General features: G+C 35.1%; 2 long non-coding RNA genes across 5 annotated transcripts in view; both read left to right on the top strand.

Annotated features, from left to right (window-relative positions):
- Positions 1 to 14,433, top strand: part of LOC147844702 (uncharacterized) — a 102,271-nt gene that overhangs the window by 69,903 nt on the left and 17,935 nt on the right. The window lies entirely within an intron of this gene.
- Positions 11,293 to 14,093, top strand: LOC137491540 (uncharacterized). 2 transcript variants are annotated; one of them, XR_015483115.1, is made up of 6 exons: positions 11,293 to 11,330; positions 11,651 to 11,763; positions 12,726 to 12,852; positions 13,029 to 13,114; positions 13,447 to 13,489; positions 13,587 to 14,093. It is a non-coding gene; the product is annotated as an uncharacterized LOC137491540 (long non-coding RNA). The 2 variants fall into 2 exon arrangements; XR_015483116.1 differs by having other exon boundaries at positions 11,651 to 12,259.

Genomic DNA, 14,433 nt, shown 5'->3' with positions numbered 1-14,433 from the left:
ACTCTAATTTTAAACAGCTACTTAAAGCAGCGCTGCATTACCAGACAATTCATTTTGACAAATTAAGTGACCTGTAATGAGAGTAGCAATTTATCATTTGGCATTATGTCACTTCAATTTCTTTAGAGTGAATTTGGTAACACTTTAATTTAAGGTGATGTACTGTAGTTAAAGATGTTCCATGCACTTACGATAGTAATTACAATGAATTATAATTTCATACAACTAAACACCTAACATAATCTGCATTTTAACCCCAACCATATAGTAAGTAGATATAATTTATTAATATTACTTAGTAGTTAAAGACAACCCAGGCCCATTATTGAAACGTATCCCTGTATACATTTCTGGACAGTGCAAAAGACATCCCATGAGGTATGTTTTTTTTTTTTTTTTTTTTGCTGTTTTTTGTTTCAGAAAATTCATTAAAGGTCGCTGTGTAATCTTTTTCAGATGAAATTTTTTTCTTTTCAAGTGGCTTTTGTGTCTGATCTTCTCATAAATCCACCAGATGTTGACTGACTTACTGCAGAGGAAATGGTTTTGTCAGTTTAGTGGCTAATTTGTACTAGTTCGAGTTCATTAAAATGTTTGATTTTAAAAAAAGAGGCATGGCACCCAACCACATTCTTAAACTTAATGATCTATGGGGATGATATGAATTAGCCACTGAATCAAAACGTTAGGAAGTGCCATGAGATCGGGTTGGACTGATCAACCAATCTACCCCGTTTCCCAAACCCAACTGACAGCATTTTCACAAGCAATCCACAAATAGAAATATCCTCATGGCCGACTGATTTTTACCACAGATCTTACAACTTTCTCGCCGTTATTTTCTTGTTTATTTTATTTTTTGTCTTTTGTTTCACCTGCTTTCTAGAACTATTCTTCACTGGACTTGAACACCTTCATCACAGTCCACTCCTCTCTGTGGGTTAAGACCGCCAACATATGCGGCGAGCCACTGGTCAAACTAAAAAGAGCCAAAAGTAGTCCACATGGAGGCAAGCGGTCAGCTGGTAGCAAGAAAAGAAACAAAAGCGCCAGCGACGTCATATTGCCCCATAGCTTTAATTTTTAACATAAAATGTAGCCATACGTAGCTCTGGCCACATAATTCATGTTCTCCTGTAATGTATATGGGGGTACGTTTTCAAAATGAGCTTATGTTGTTAAAAGAATAGTTGCTCATTTTTTGTAATCGTAATTTAATATTAGATTTCAAATTTCAAAAGTTACATAGCATTATTGTATTTATGAACACAAATTTCAATCTGATTGATTTCACATTGCAAAGCTTGCTTTTGTCTTGTTTCTAGTCCAAATATCTAAAAACATTCTTAAATAAAGAAGCATTCTCTAGACAAGTTAAACATATTGTTTGGTTTTCAGAAATTATAAATCAATGAAAAATTGTAAATTTGTTAAAATTAGATAAATTAGTTTTTTCCCTTAAACAAGCTAAATTATCTGCCAGTGAGGTAAGCAAAATAATCTTAATTTAAATTTACAATAAAATTATATTATTTACCCCATTGGAAGATGATATTGCTATTTTCAAGAAAAAAAGATTATTTTGATGGCAATTAATTGATTAATTGTGATTCACATCCAAAATGAAAGATTGTTTTGACATAATACAAGTTTATTATTATTATTAAAGTGTATTTTTTAAGCAGTATTTATTATTTATATGTGATAGACACAGATACAAAGAAACAAAACTATACAAAACTATTTTATTACATACAAATTTAATTATATAATTTGTATGATATATATATATATATATATATATATATATATATATATATATATATATATATATATATATATATATATAAACCTAAATAAAAATAAATATCTTATCAAATATATGCATGCCAGTGTGTATTTATACTAAATAAATATGGACAGTGTACGCACATGTATTATTTCAAAACAAACCTTTTTTGACAACACAGGCTCATTGTGAAAATGTACCGCTGTATACATTTCTAGAGCACAAATTATGTAGCCATAGCAATTTTTGACTGCATTTTGTGTTTATAACAAATGCTACGGGGCGGTATGATGCCGCCGACAGCTTCTGTTTCTTTTCGCGCTGTACCAGCTGACCGCTTACCTCCATGTGGATGGCTTTTCTACTGTTACCAGCTCGCCCTGTATATCGGTGGACTTGAGACACAGAGAGGAGTTGACAATGACGACGAGGTTCAAGTCAGGTGAAGAACGATTCCAGAAAGCTGGTAAACAATAGGCAAAAAAATTAAACAAGTAAGTAAGAGCGTGAGAACTTGGTCAAATCTGAAAATGCAGTAAAGCCAGGCAGCCGAGAAGGTGGGCGCTGGTCAATCAATGCTTTTGAAAACACTATCGGTTGGGTTTAGGGGTGGGTGGGTTAATCGGTTGGTCGGTCAATCAGTCAGTCAGTCAGTCAGTTTACGGCCCTCACAAGAGAAATTTGAGATCTGGAAAAGCATACACAGTGGGCTGTGTACAGCAAAAAAGTACCTCCTGTGACATATTTCGCGATCTTCAGGAACGTATATAGGGGTACGTATCAATAATGATCCTGAGTTGATTCTGGATGCGACTGATTGCAATTCAATATTGCACAGCACTAAAAAAATATTTCTTGATATAAGATTTGGTTTGTTATTTGAACTTCTAGATAACTAAAGTTATAGCTTTTTCTTTCTTTTCTTTTCTGCAGTGTATTTGACAGAGCAAATGTTTTTAATGCACTAATCATTCATAAATCCACCAGCTGACATGTAGATTGAGAACGTGAAATGGTCAACAAGAACACAAACACAACAACTTGCCTGACCGTAAACATATAATGCTGCTGTTATCCTGCTATCATGTCGGAGGTGTGTAGCTTGTATTCGTCACATTGTGTTGACCAATTGTCCCTACAAGTAGAGCAATACAGTCAAATTTTGACCTTGTGGGTAAATTTTGCTTCGGTTTCAGGAGGAAAACGTCTAATAAATGACACAGAATTAAGTATTTTGAATATGTAAAAATGCAGATTACTTCTTGTGAGGGTTGGGTAGGAATATATGAATATACAGTTAGAGACATAGAGATATGAATGTACAGTATAAAAAGTGTGTGTCTGTGGTTTGTGTGTATGTGTGTGTTTGTGTGCGTGTGTGTAATTAGAGGCTCTTGGCTGTCAGATCGTCCTGTGGTAAAACAGACAGCTGCACTAGATGGGCTTTGAGCTTCTACTCCACACTCTCACACACTCCTTCACATCAAACACTAATTAAGAGCTGGATATAATAGCAGAGAGAAGGAGGAACTGGGGATACACAACACAAGATGCAAGGACAGATTTGATGGAGAGGATGCACAATTACTGTATATGAGTCCTGCATGCTCTGCACCTCTTTCTCCCCTGGGGAAAAGTGAGAAAAATGGAAGGAAATGTAAAGGTGGTAGTGTTGGGTATCACTCGTGGTTTCCAATTTAGTGCTCTGTATGCAGTAGCTTTGGGCTTTTTATAATACTGTCAGCATCCAGAAAATTTCAAACCCTATTTTTTGACACTTTTGTACTTATAATACATGGTGAACTGTTGGCCACAACCAATGGATTCTCACTGACAGACATGAAATATATACATGTATGGTTAGAAAGTATAGTAAGACAAGTTGTATTGTATTAGTTGCATGAATAATGAGCATGATTATTCATAATAAACAAATAATTATTACAGGTGTAACATCTTACATGTAATTTACTTTGGAATAAAGGAAAGTTGGTAGCAGAAGTAATCATTTAAATCATAATTTAATAATAATAATAATAATAATAATAATAATAATAATAGTAATAATAATAATAATAATAATAATAATAATAATAAAAGACAGCTTTTATTTAAAAATTAAAATTTTATTAAAGATAACAATAATAATAATAATAATAAAAGACATCTTTTAATTACATGCTTTAATTATAATAAGGCTAATATTAAGGCAAATAATAAAGCTAATAATAATAATAATAATAATAAAACTCAGAATAGATCGTAAATACATAATAATAATATTATTAATAATAATAACAATTAAAGACATCATTTATTTAAACATGTAAATTTTATTAAGGACAATAATAATGATAATAATAATAACAATAATAACAATAATAAAAGACAGCTTTTATTTAAAGGCTTTATTTATAACAGGGTTAATAATAATAATAATAATAATAATAATAATAATAATAATAATAATAACAATAATAATAATAAAAGTTTTTATTTAAATGCTTTAATTATAAGGCTAATATTAAAGCAAATAATAAGGCTAATAATAAGGCTAATAACAATAATAATAACAACAACAACAACAATAATAATAATAATAATAATAATAATAATAATAATAATAATAATAATAATATTAATAAAAGACAGCTTTCATTTAAATGCTTTAATTATAAGGCTAAAATTAAAGCTAATAATAATAATAATAATAATAATTATAAAACTCAGAATAGATAGTAAATGCATAATGATAATAATAATAATAATAATAATAATAATAATAATAATAATATTGTTGTTGTTGTTGTTTTTATTATTATTATATCAATAATCATTTATTATTAAACCTGTTACATACTTTGGAATGAAGAGAAAGTAGAAGTAATCAAAATTAAAATCATTTTCAGAATTGTAATATGCATTCAATATACAAAATATTTATTTTTAAAAAGGTAGTATAACATTAATATGAATGAGCGTTGAGTTATATTCATATACAAATAAATAAAAAAGGGGAAAAGGAAGAATAGTTGGAAACAGCCAGGTGAGATGATTACACTCAGGCACAAATCTCGCAAACCCCAGAATGGCACCTTTGAATGCGAACAACCCTCAGATTCTGGGTAATTTGCTGTTCTTATTGGATGACAATAATGACGACTGCACTCTGTTCTGCTTTTAAGGTCACCGCGAACAAAGTGCACGGCATAAAGCATTCATTCTGTGCTAATAAGAGGCCGTTTCCACCTCAGTTAGATCAATGTGGTCGACACGAAGCTCACATCTGACCCTAAGGGGAAAAAATCTTGCCCGATTCACTCGACTTGATCTCAGTAGATTACATTTTCCAAGCCTATGAGGCCACACACAGAGTTCACGAAATCTCCAGTGAGTCACAGATTGTGTGTGAGTGTATGACACCCTGAGGGTTTCAACCAAAAAGTCACCTTTTTTGTCTCACATGGTTTAACGGGGCAGACGAGGACGTGCTTTGCTGCTTTAACAGAAATCACAAACACCCCGGCGCCAAAAGTTATTATTCTCAAAGTCTGCTCTGTGCTGAGCAAGCTACATTTATCCTATATTTCATCAGGACACACATACACACAGTGTGGGACCGTGTGAAATTGTGCTACTGCTGTTTAAGTTGGTTTACCCTGAATGCACCCGAGAGGGAGGACAGAGGAAGCACATTAAAAACTGCAGAGTGACAGTGGTTGAGAATCCACTCAGTGTGAAGAAGTCTTTCGTAATCCCTTCTGTTTCTATGGGATGCCAAATTTATAGAATTTCCTATGGATATTCTCTATTTAAAACAATTATTAATTAGTCTGTTCAACTTTAGGGGAAAGTTTATCCTAAAATTTAAACGACCTGATCATTTATTCATTTATTCTGAGTTTCTTTTTTTTCTGTTAAACATTAAAAATCCTTCATACATTTTCAGGTTTTGCAGCAGCAGAGCTCCTCACTGTTGAGTAAACGTAAACAGTGAATAAGAGAGTACCACAAATAAACTGTTTTGCAATCCAAAAACAAATAAAAGGTGATTTGGGGGTAATGAATGTTCCGGTGCTCTTTGAATAAGGAATTCTTAAAGGTATTGACAAAATAATCAGTCAAAGGCTTTTGAAAAATAAGTAAAAAAATGTAAAAGTGTTTATTGCCATGATTAGTGCGCATACGCATTTCGTCAAACTTTCCTTAATCGAGGTGACAAAATTCAATATGGGTCAAAATTATTAAGACAAAAATCATTAGAATATTAAGTAAAGATCATGCTCCATGAAGTCATTTGGTAAATTTCCTACAAAACATTTATCACAATTAATTTCTGATTCTCAAAATTTCAGATTTTTCAATGCTTGTATTTCTTTTAACCTTTAAATTAAAAAATAAATCTCTGCTAATTATTATCCTAACAAATCATGCATCAATGAAAAGTAGATTAATTGATGTATTTTTCTCAAAACACCAACTGGTTTTGTAGGGGTGTATTACAGAAAGTTTATCTTAGGTCCTAACATGATTAATATGCTTAGTTAAATTGAGATTTTTCACAAATTCAAACAACAGAAGCAAATTCTCTTCGTTTAGGATACTTTATTTAGGAAATCTTAAGTTATTAAATTTCAATAATCAATAAATTTTAAACAGCTTCAAAAAAAAAGTACAGTGTTTTGTTAAGTTAAGTTTTTGCCATATTCAGAGAAGACTAGACAATTTAGATGGCTTCATGACAATCATGTTTTTGATGAATTTATGACTTGTTATGTTGTCTTGATAATGACAAAGACATCTCAAACAACGACATTGTTGCATGTGAAATCGCATATCTGAGCTAATGACAGTTAATAAAAGTTAAAAATCCCTTCCTATTAGCGTTGTCATGTCATGATTATAAAAATGTCACGGCAGTCTTATGAACACCCCTTCAAGTAAAGTGTTACATTAACACAGGTTGATGTAAATACAACAGCAAATACAACAGCAAATGACTCAATTCTATTATTTTTATTCAAATTTCTAGCCTAGCAAAGTTGGTTTCCATTAATAAGGAAAAAGAAAAGACACAAACAAACTGGTTAATTGACCATTGAGAAGGTGCGTTGATTAAACAATTATTTAATTGTCAATTAATCATTGGCATCAGTAATTCCTACACAATCACCACAGGTCTTTCATTTGGAGTCCAGAAGACTGCGGGTAATTCATTAGTAGAGTTATTATCACAGTGCTGAGGCTGATTTTACTGCCAAGCCTTGGTACTGGCATCCAGTGGTGATCCATATTGATAGTTTCATCCTGGAGTACTTGAGACATGATGGAGCATGCAGAACGCTCAGTTATGCTCATATTTACCCTTCGTTCTCTGGCAACAAAGAGGTTAAATGGCCTTCTGTTCCCGTGGATTTGTGTGAATCGCGTCATCTGGGCAAATTAATTCGCTAAATGTGACTGTGGCTCTTGAAGGCCGAGATGAGAAATGAAATATTAAATGCGAGAGTAATTTTTGCTTTGTTTTCTTGTTCCTCTGCAATGCAATAAAGACCACCATGTTTCAGCAGTGATTAAACGCAGCAGGGATTCTATCAGTCTCCACAGTATCTAAGCATAATTAACACACACACACACACACACACACACACACACACACACACACACACACACACACACACACACACACACACACACACACACACACACACACAAACGAACGAACACACTTGAAAACACAGGCATCACAAATCTCTGTGGCAGTTGTGGCTTATAGTTTAGATAAGACATGACCAAAGGGAAAAGACGAGTTTTAAACGCTTCTGTAGTTCATTATTGAAGCCTTTGTCCAGTGTAAATAGAATAAATATAATCTGGATTAAATAAATAAATAGTCCAGATTCAATTATTTAAACTTGCACAGTAAATGCGATTAAAGAGTTGGTAGCAAACAGCATGCATTCCTTGTCATTCGTGCCGTGTGGCAATAATTCGCTTCTGTTTATGCATTTGCATAGGAACAACAATGATTTCTACATCACTTTAAAGCAAAATTTTAGGCTACATGGTCCAGTTTTCAAAAGTCTTATATTAAAATCAAATAGTCAAATATTCTTTTTGTGTTTCATGGAGTTATTTCAGAGACTCCAATGTTTCAGTGTTTCACTAACTATGCATAGTTTTTTCTTTCTCAAAATCACATACATAAACTTTGCTAACATTGTTGTAGTCCAGTTTATGCTGTTTACAGTGTTATTAGACTTTAGCCACTTGTATGTTTATAAGCAACTGAATAAGCCCAAATGCCAGGGCATGTCAAATCTTCTTCAGGCCCCTATAATGCCCTCAGACCCGTGGGGTGAAATGGAATTAATGCCCGAACTGCAAAATCTCTAATATGTGGTTATAAACCTTTAAACACAAACTAGATTACTGCATACCTACATCTCACTTTACAGACACCAGGGAGGGCACACGTACAGGCAGATTTTATGACTCTGTTTATTAATAATTATTAATTAATCACTTGGGGTATAAGCTGAGGCCTCCTCTCGAAGGGAATCTCTCTGACTTTTAATCTTGCAGTAGACGCACCTTTTGTTCCCTTTACGCACCCATTAAGAGTGAGTTTATAACTTAACACAGAGCATTAGACCACATCAATTATTCAACACCTGAAATTACATATTTATGAATTCAGATAATTGCATTTTTAATGTAGCAGATGTCAGGCTCATCTAATGCACTTAATGAATTTGAATGACAGGGCCTACAGTATATGACCATCACGAGTGTGAAGGAAATCTGTATATACATATATATATATATATATATATATATATATATATATATATATATATATATATATATTGGTGTTTTTTTTTCTTCAGCGCAGCAATTCTGGAGTCCTAATTGTCTGAGTAGCTTGTTAGCATTCACCACTTTATGCCGGCGTGTCTTTGAATCGCGCTGTCATGCGACACACCACCAGCTCCCTAACTGCTTCTTTCAACTCCATAAATCGCCTAGAGACTATTTTGTCAAATGCCTCCCTGTATCAAATTCATGTTCCAAAGGATTTGCTGGCTGTGTCACCCGAGTTTCAATGAGCTTCCTAATTTTTTTCCTCCTTTTTTTTCGGGAAGACACTGTCTTGTGCAATAACAGCTGCACCTACTGCTGTTTTCCACTTAAGCAGAGAGCTGACATTCAGAATAACATGACTTAAGGCGATACAGCACAGGTCTCGCTCCATTACTTCTATCTAAGTGACCGTGCTATAGGCCAGAGCGGTGCCGTTTCCTTGGCTTCATTTCTGTGCTCGGAGTTGGCACCGGTTTGACAGTTTGGGCACCAAAGCCTTCGCATTCAACTATTATCCTGGAACTGGCGGAACAACAACAAAAAAATTATAATAACTATGACAGATGTCACAGTTCCAATAGAGCTGGCACTGGAGCTGCCTGGGCAAAGTACAGCAATTGCACGCAGACAAAAAGACAGAGTTAGCTCACTTATGCTTTACCGGAGACAGTTTAGGCGCTGTCTGAAAACTAGATTCTTCATTTCCACAGGAAAATGTAAGTGCTGCTCTCAAACAAGTGAGTAAGGGCAAAGCTAGCACCAGCTAAGAGTTGCTGTGTGGGTGCTAAGGTGTTCCATGTGGCTTTTTGTGTGTTGCTACAGTAAGTGTTTCTGAGTTTGCTCCAAACTGTTTTAACAGCCACAGAGTAACATATTACAACCACTCTAAACCAGGCTGGTCTGAACTCCTTACACAGGTGTCAAAACCAGTTCCTGGAGGGCTGCAGCTCTGCACAATTTAGTTCCAACCCTAATTAAACATACCTGATTAAACTAATTGGGTCCTTCAGTTTTGTTTGAAACCTGCAGGTAAGCGTGTTGAAGCAAGGTTGGAACTAAACCGTGCATAGCTGCGGCCCTCCAGGAACTGCATTTGACACCTGTGCCTTAGAATAATCAGAACACTTTAGCAACCACATAGCAAGATGTAAAGAATTATTTTGAACATCTCTAAAGATGCACAACAACATGAAAAACAACACCTTGAAGCAGAGTTGAGGCAGTTAGTCAAGTTTACAGTCTTTTGTAAATTGATTTTAACTTTAATGAACATGTATGTAACATACAAGATTAATGTAATGTAATGTAATGTAATTAATGTTTTACTATGGCTTTGAGTGCAAGGGCACCACCATCTTGCAATATCACTGTGTCTAATGTCATGGGTTGGTTCCATTCTCTGAAGTGACCATAAAGTGGAAGTGTTGGACTAACTACATAGACTGGAAAGCCTAACTTAACCCAGTGTGTCTTGTTGTGGACGTGTGATGCAGAGCTGGTGCAAGACCAGCGTTTGTGGCTATAAGTATATGTACATATTTTATAGAATTCTGAGTGTTTGTAAATGTGCTGCCGTGTGGTTGCTAGGTGTTCCAAATAGTTGTTAGTCTATTGCTATGTAGTTGTTAAGGTGTTCTGAATGGTGTCTTTGTGTTGCAGCGGGGTAGCTTAAGCCACCCTTTCACTGCACACAACAAGTGACAGACCATAAGTCATTCATTTCCAGTGGAGAGTAGCCCGGGAGCTGCGTGGATCATCTTCGTATGCAGAAAATTTGAGCTGGGAATACACTGAAATATTTAACTCCTGCGACCAGGCTGTACTTGACCGGCTGACTGAATGTGATGTTTTTAGTGTTGTCCACGCAGGTCCATGCCCGTGAGATGAAAAAACATAGTTTTTCTGTTATTTTTTTATCAGAAAATTCATATTCATAAATGATGGATAAAAAATATCATTTATGTTGTCTCAACATTCCCTCCAAAATTTTTAGCAGTATATGAGTTTCTATTTATTCATTCAACCATGATGATCGCACTGAGAATAAAGGGTCTTGCTTTTGCCCTCCTTTATTTTGCACACAGCGAGAATCAGCTTCTCTCTCATGGTGCACGACAAAACTGAAAATTCTGTGTAACTGCCACAAGGCATAGATTCTGACAGTTGTGCCTGAATGTCATGTTCACAAGTTTGCGATATATTTGTTGGCTGTAGATGCTTGATGTAATGGCATACTATACCTCACTATACTATACTATACTATACTATACTATACTATACTATACCAATTTTCGATTTGACTAGATTTTGAATTACTTTTAAGGCAAGTCAATGATTGGCTCCTGTACTAGTAGGCAGGGCTTCATTCCCCATATTGACCGTTACACTTTTCCCAATTGTAAACTATATGAGTGACATGTCTTGTGTACACAGCAAATTCATCAGAGTTAAATTCTCGGTGTTGAAGCATTTGAGAGTAAAGTGTTGACGTTAAAGAGTTAGATTTTGATAAATGAATATAATAAGAGTTAGAATTGATTTTATTCAGTGCGAAATCAAGGAGTTATCTTTTCTACACTTGGTGGTGTTATTTCCAACATCCGGGAATTCATGCAGCCCCAGTCACTGAAGAATTTTCCAGACGCCATTTTCCATCTGAGGTTTAGAACAGCAACTGGTGAGTCAAACTACCTAAATGTTGGTATTTTACTGACTTTCTTTAAGGAAATACAGTTGTAAACATGTTGTTAAGTTAATAACTTTAGAATGGAGTGACAATTTTAAACTTCTGTGGTTCATTCATGGTCGTTTGTGTATCTAGCTTAACTGCATTACTATTGACTTCTTTTCAAGAATGTTTTTATATATGCTCACGCATACATAGTGCATAAAAACATCAAATGTACATGTTCAGCACATTTCTGTCACGCTTAATGCCATTTTGTGCGTTGTTACCCATCTGTAAAATAAAATCGACACTTCTCCTTTAATTCTAAGCAAACTAGCGAGGGAATCCCCGGAGCAGCCTAACGTTAGCCTACTCTGCCCGGATGCTAACGGCAACACAGGACGGTTTCCATAAGCTCTGGAGAGTTTCTAAAACATATCTGGTGAGTAAATGAACATATGCTTACTTGTAAAAGGCTTCCTGACTGAAACAAATGATTGTTTGTTATTCGTGTACGTTAATTTGGTTATTTTAAACACCTCGGCCCTTTTAACTGGTTCATTCGTGGCCGTCCATATACCGTTAACGTTAGTCCATAACTTAGACTCGTGTGATAACGTACGCTTGAATTATATTAAGTGTTGACAACCATTAAAGTCGGAATGTTAACATTAATGTCTTTAAATGACCGCGTTTGCACTTTATCAGACATTTAACGTTACAGAAGTCTCCCGGAAGTTGCGGGACTAACGTTAACGTTATCCCGCAAATGCACAGAGACTCCCAGATGCCCAAGTAGATGCCCGCAAATGAATGATCATCTCCCGGAAATCGCGCGTCTCCCGCCCGGTCATTAAACACTTTGCACGCCCCTCTCCACCGCATCCCTCCCAGCTCTTCAGGTACGTCGCGCTCAAGTCACCCCCACCGCTCTTCAGGTACGTCGCGCGCAGCTCATCCCATTGCTCTTCAGGTACTCATCTCTCCCGCTACCTCCCGCAAATCAACTCTGTATCCCCCGAAAATGACTTTTCCCAACTCGGGATGTCTGACGTTAGTAAGTTAGGCTATTTCTGTTGTCAGGAACATCTTAGTCAAGCTTTTTCTCCCGCATGATATTGTGCTTAAAACTATAGGCTAAACTTAGCATGTACTGTACACAACATTTCCGTTTTATTAGTGCGTTGTAAACAGCCACCTGTCTGTAAAATTAATCAACTGATTCATATTTGAGCAGCCTAATGATGATACAGGTTTGATTTGTAGATTTATTATCAATAATCAACATCTGAATCAAAAGATATGTGAAAATGTGTGAGGCATACTTTGTGATGTTCTTCTCTCTTTTTTATCTGAAGGTTATGCATATGTGTTAGATACTAATGTGTTGTTGTTTTTTAACAGCCACAGTTCTCTGTACAATAACACAAGACCCTGTGACGGTGGCTGATTAGAGACGGATGGTGTATTTCCAGAGTTGGTGAAATGACCAAGCACACCTTCTTGGTCATATGTGGTGATAATAATGAAGGTATGTTTGATAAATTTCTGTATTTGTTTCACAATAAGCTGAGAGGGTATTAGAGCATTAGAGAATAACAAATGACATGAAGGTGATAAGTTTTGTATTGTGGGTGAACTTTTACTTAAATAATGTTTTGCTGTTGTCTTTGCACTTTTTCTCTTCTGCTTATCCTAATATTTTAGATTATATTTGGACCTGAAACATCTGCTAGACTCCAGTAAAGGTGGCGTCAATACTGGACCTGAAAGGGCCTAACAAGTTGAATCTGGTAAAGAAACACGCACACACACACACACACACACACACACACACACACACACACACACGCACACGCACGCACACGCTTACAGAAAACTGTAAGTTTATGAATATTTTTTACACTGTGGCCAATATTTTGGGGAAGTCAGCATCCCTAAATGATATAAAAGATTTTAAGCTCCTCTAAATTTTGCTCCAAGTGTTGTGTTAAATTCAGGATTCTGGACAGACAGCTGTCTGTTTTTCTAGTTCTAGTCATAGTAGTTAACCTAATTGTTTTTGGAGATCCAACAGTGATGTATGTGTTTTTTCTACTTTTCCATATCCTGTCACCTCAACCAGCTGGGAGAGTCAAGTTGTGGATCATCATGTAGATTTTCAAAAGGTGAGTTTAGATTTCTTGAATGTTTTATTTACTTTAAATGTTCTTTTAAATATATCATAGAATTTGATTGCAATTTGTTTTCAAACATTTTTCTTAGTCATGCTGGAGTCTTGAAGAGTTCTTAGATGAGCATCACCCTATATCCGTGCATCAGGAACCACCAGACGAGTGATCAGCAGCTGCTACATCGTCATGGATAAAAAGGTCATCTTGTGGCTGGGAAGCACTTCATTCACAGGACATGCTTGATGAGATTTCCTAGCTCCAGTTTGTTTTCAAACAAGTTTACAGCATTTATACCTTCATTTAAACTGCTGTGTTTGATGTGGAGGACCAAGGAAACACCAGAAGTGAAAGATTTGCACGCCAAGTTGTTTAAAATGTAATTTCAGAAGAAAACTATGCGTTCAGAAGAAAACTATGAGTGACGATATATTGAACTTTCAAATTGCTCTGATGAAACATAAAGTTTGGACATCATATTTTGTTGATACTGTCTGTACTAATAAAACATTTAAAGCATATTTGACATTGTTGCATTTTAAAAATTGAATGAATTGTTGAAGTGGTGAATGTTTTCAAATAAAATGTCTTTATTTTGTAATTTACAGTCTATTTGACCTTTTTACCATATTTACACTCAAGAGAGTTGAATAAAATAATATATTACACCAGGTGGTGTTAAATATAGTTACATTTTTTAACTCTGCCCTGAGTTAAAATTAACCCTTACTTCGGTGTCAATGTGCCAACCCTTTTGAAAGTGTTGATTTAAGTCTGTTTTGAGTGGACCCCATGAGACACTTTCAAAGTGTTGAAATTAACACCCATAGAGTTGTTTTGGGTCCCCACATTTTGCTGTGTATTCTATAGTCTTTGCTAATATTCATATATCCAACACCTGTGATAGAATGAGTTAGCAGCAAATTTACATATTTGAGATT

The sequence above is a fragment of the Danio rerio genome, chromosome 4 (genome assembly GCF_052040795.2).
Source record: "Danio rerio strain M-AB ecotype USA chromosome 4, GRCz13ab, whole genome shotgun sequence".
NCBI lineage: Eukaryota > Metazoa > Chordata > Actinopteri > Cypriniformes > Danionidae > Danio > Danio rerio.
Note: the sequence above shows the minus strand (reverse complement) of the source record. Positions and strands in the feature narration are given on the sequence as shown.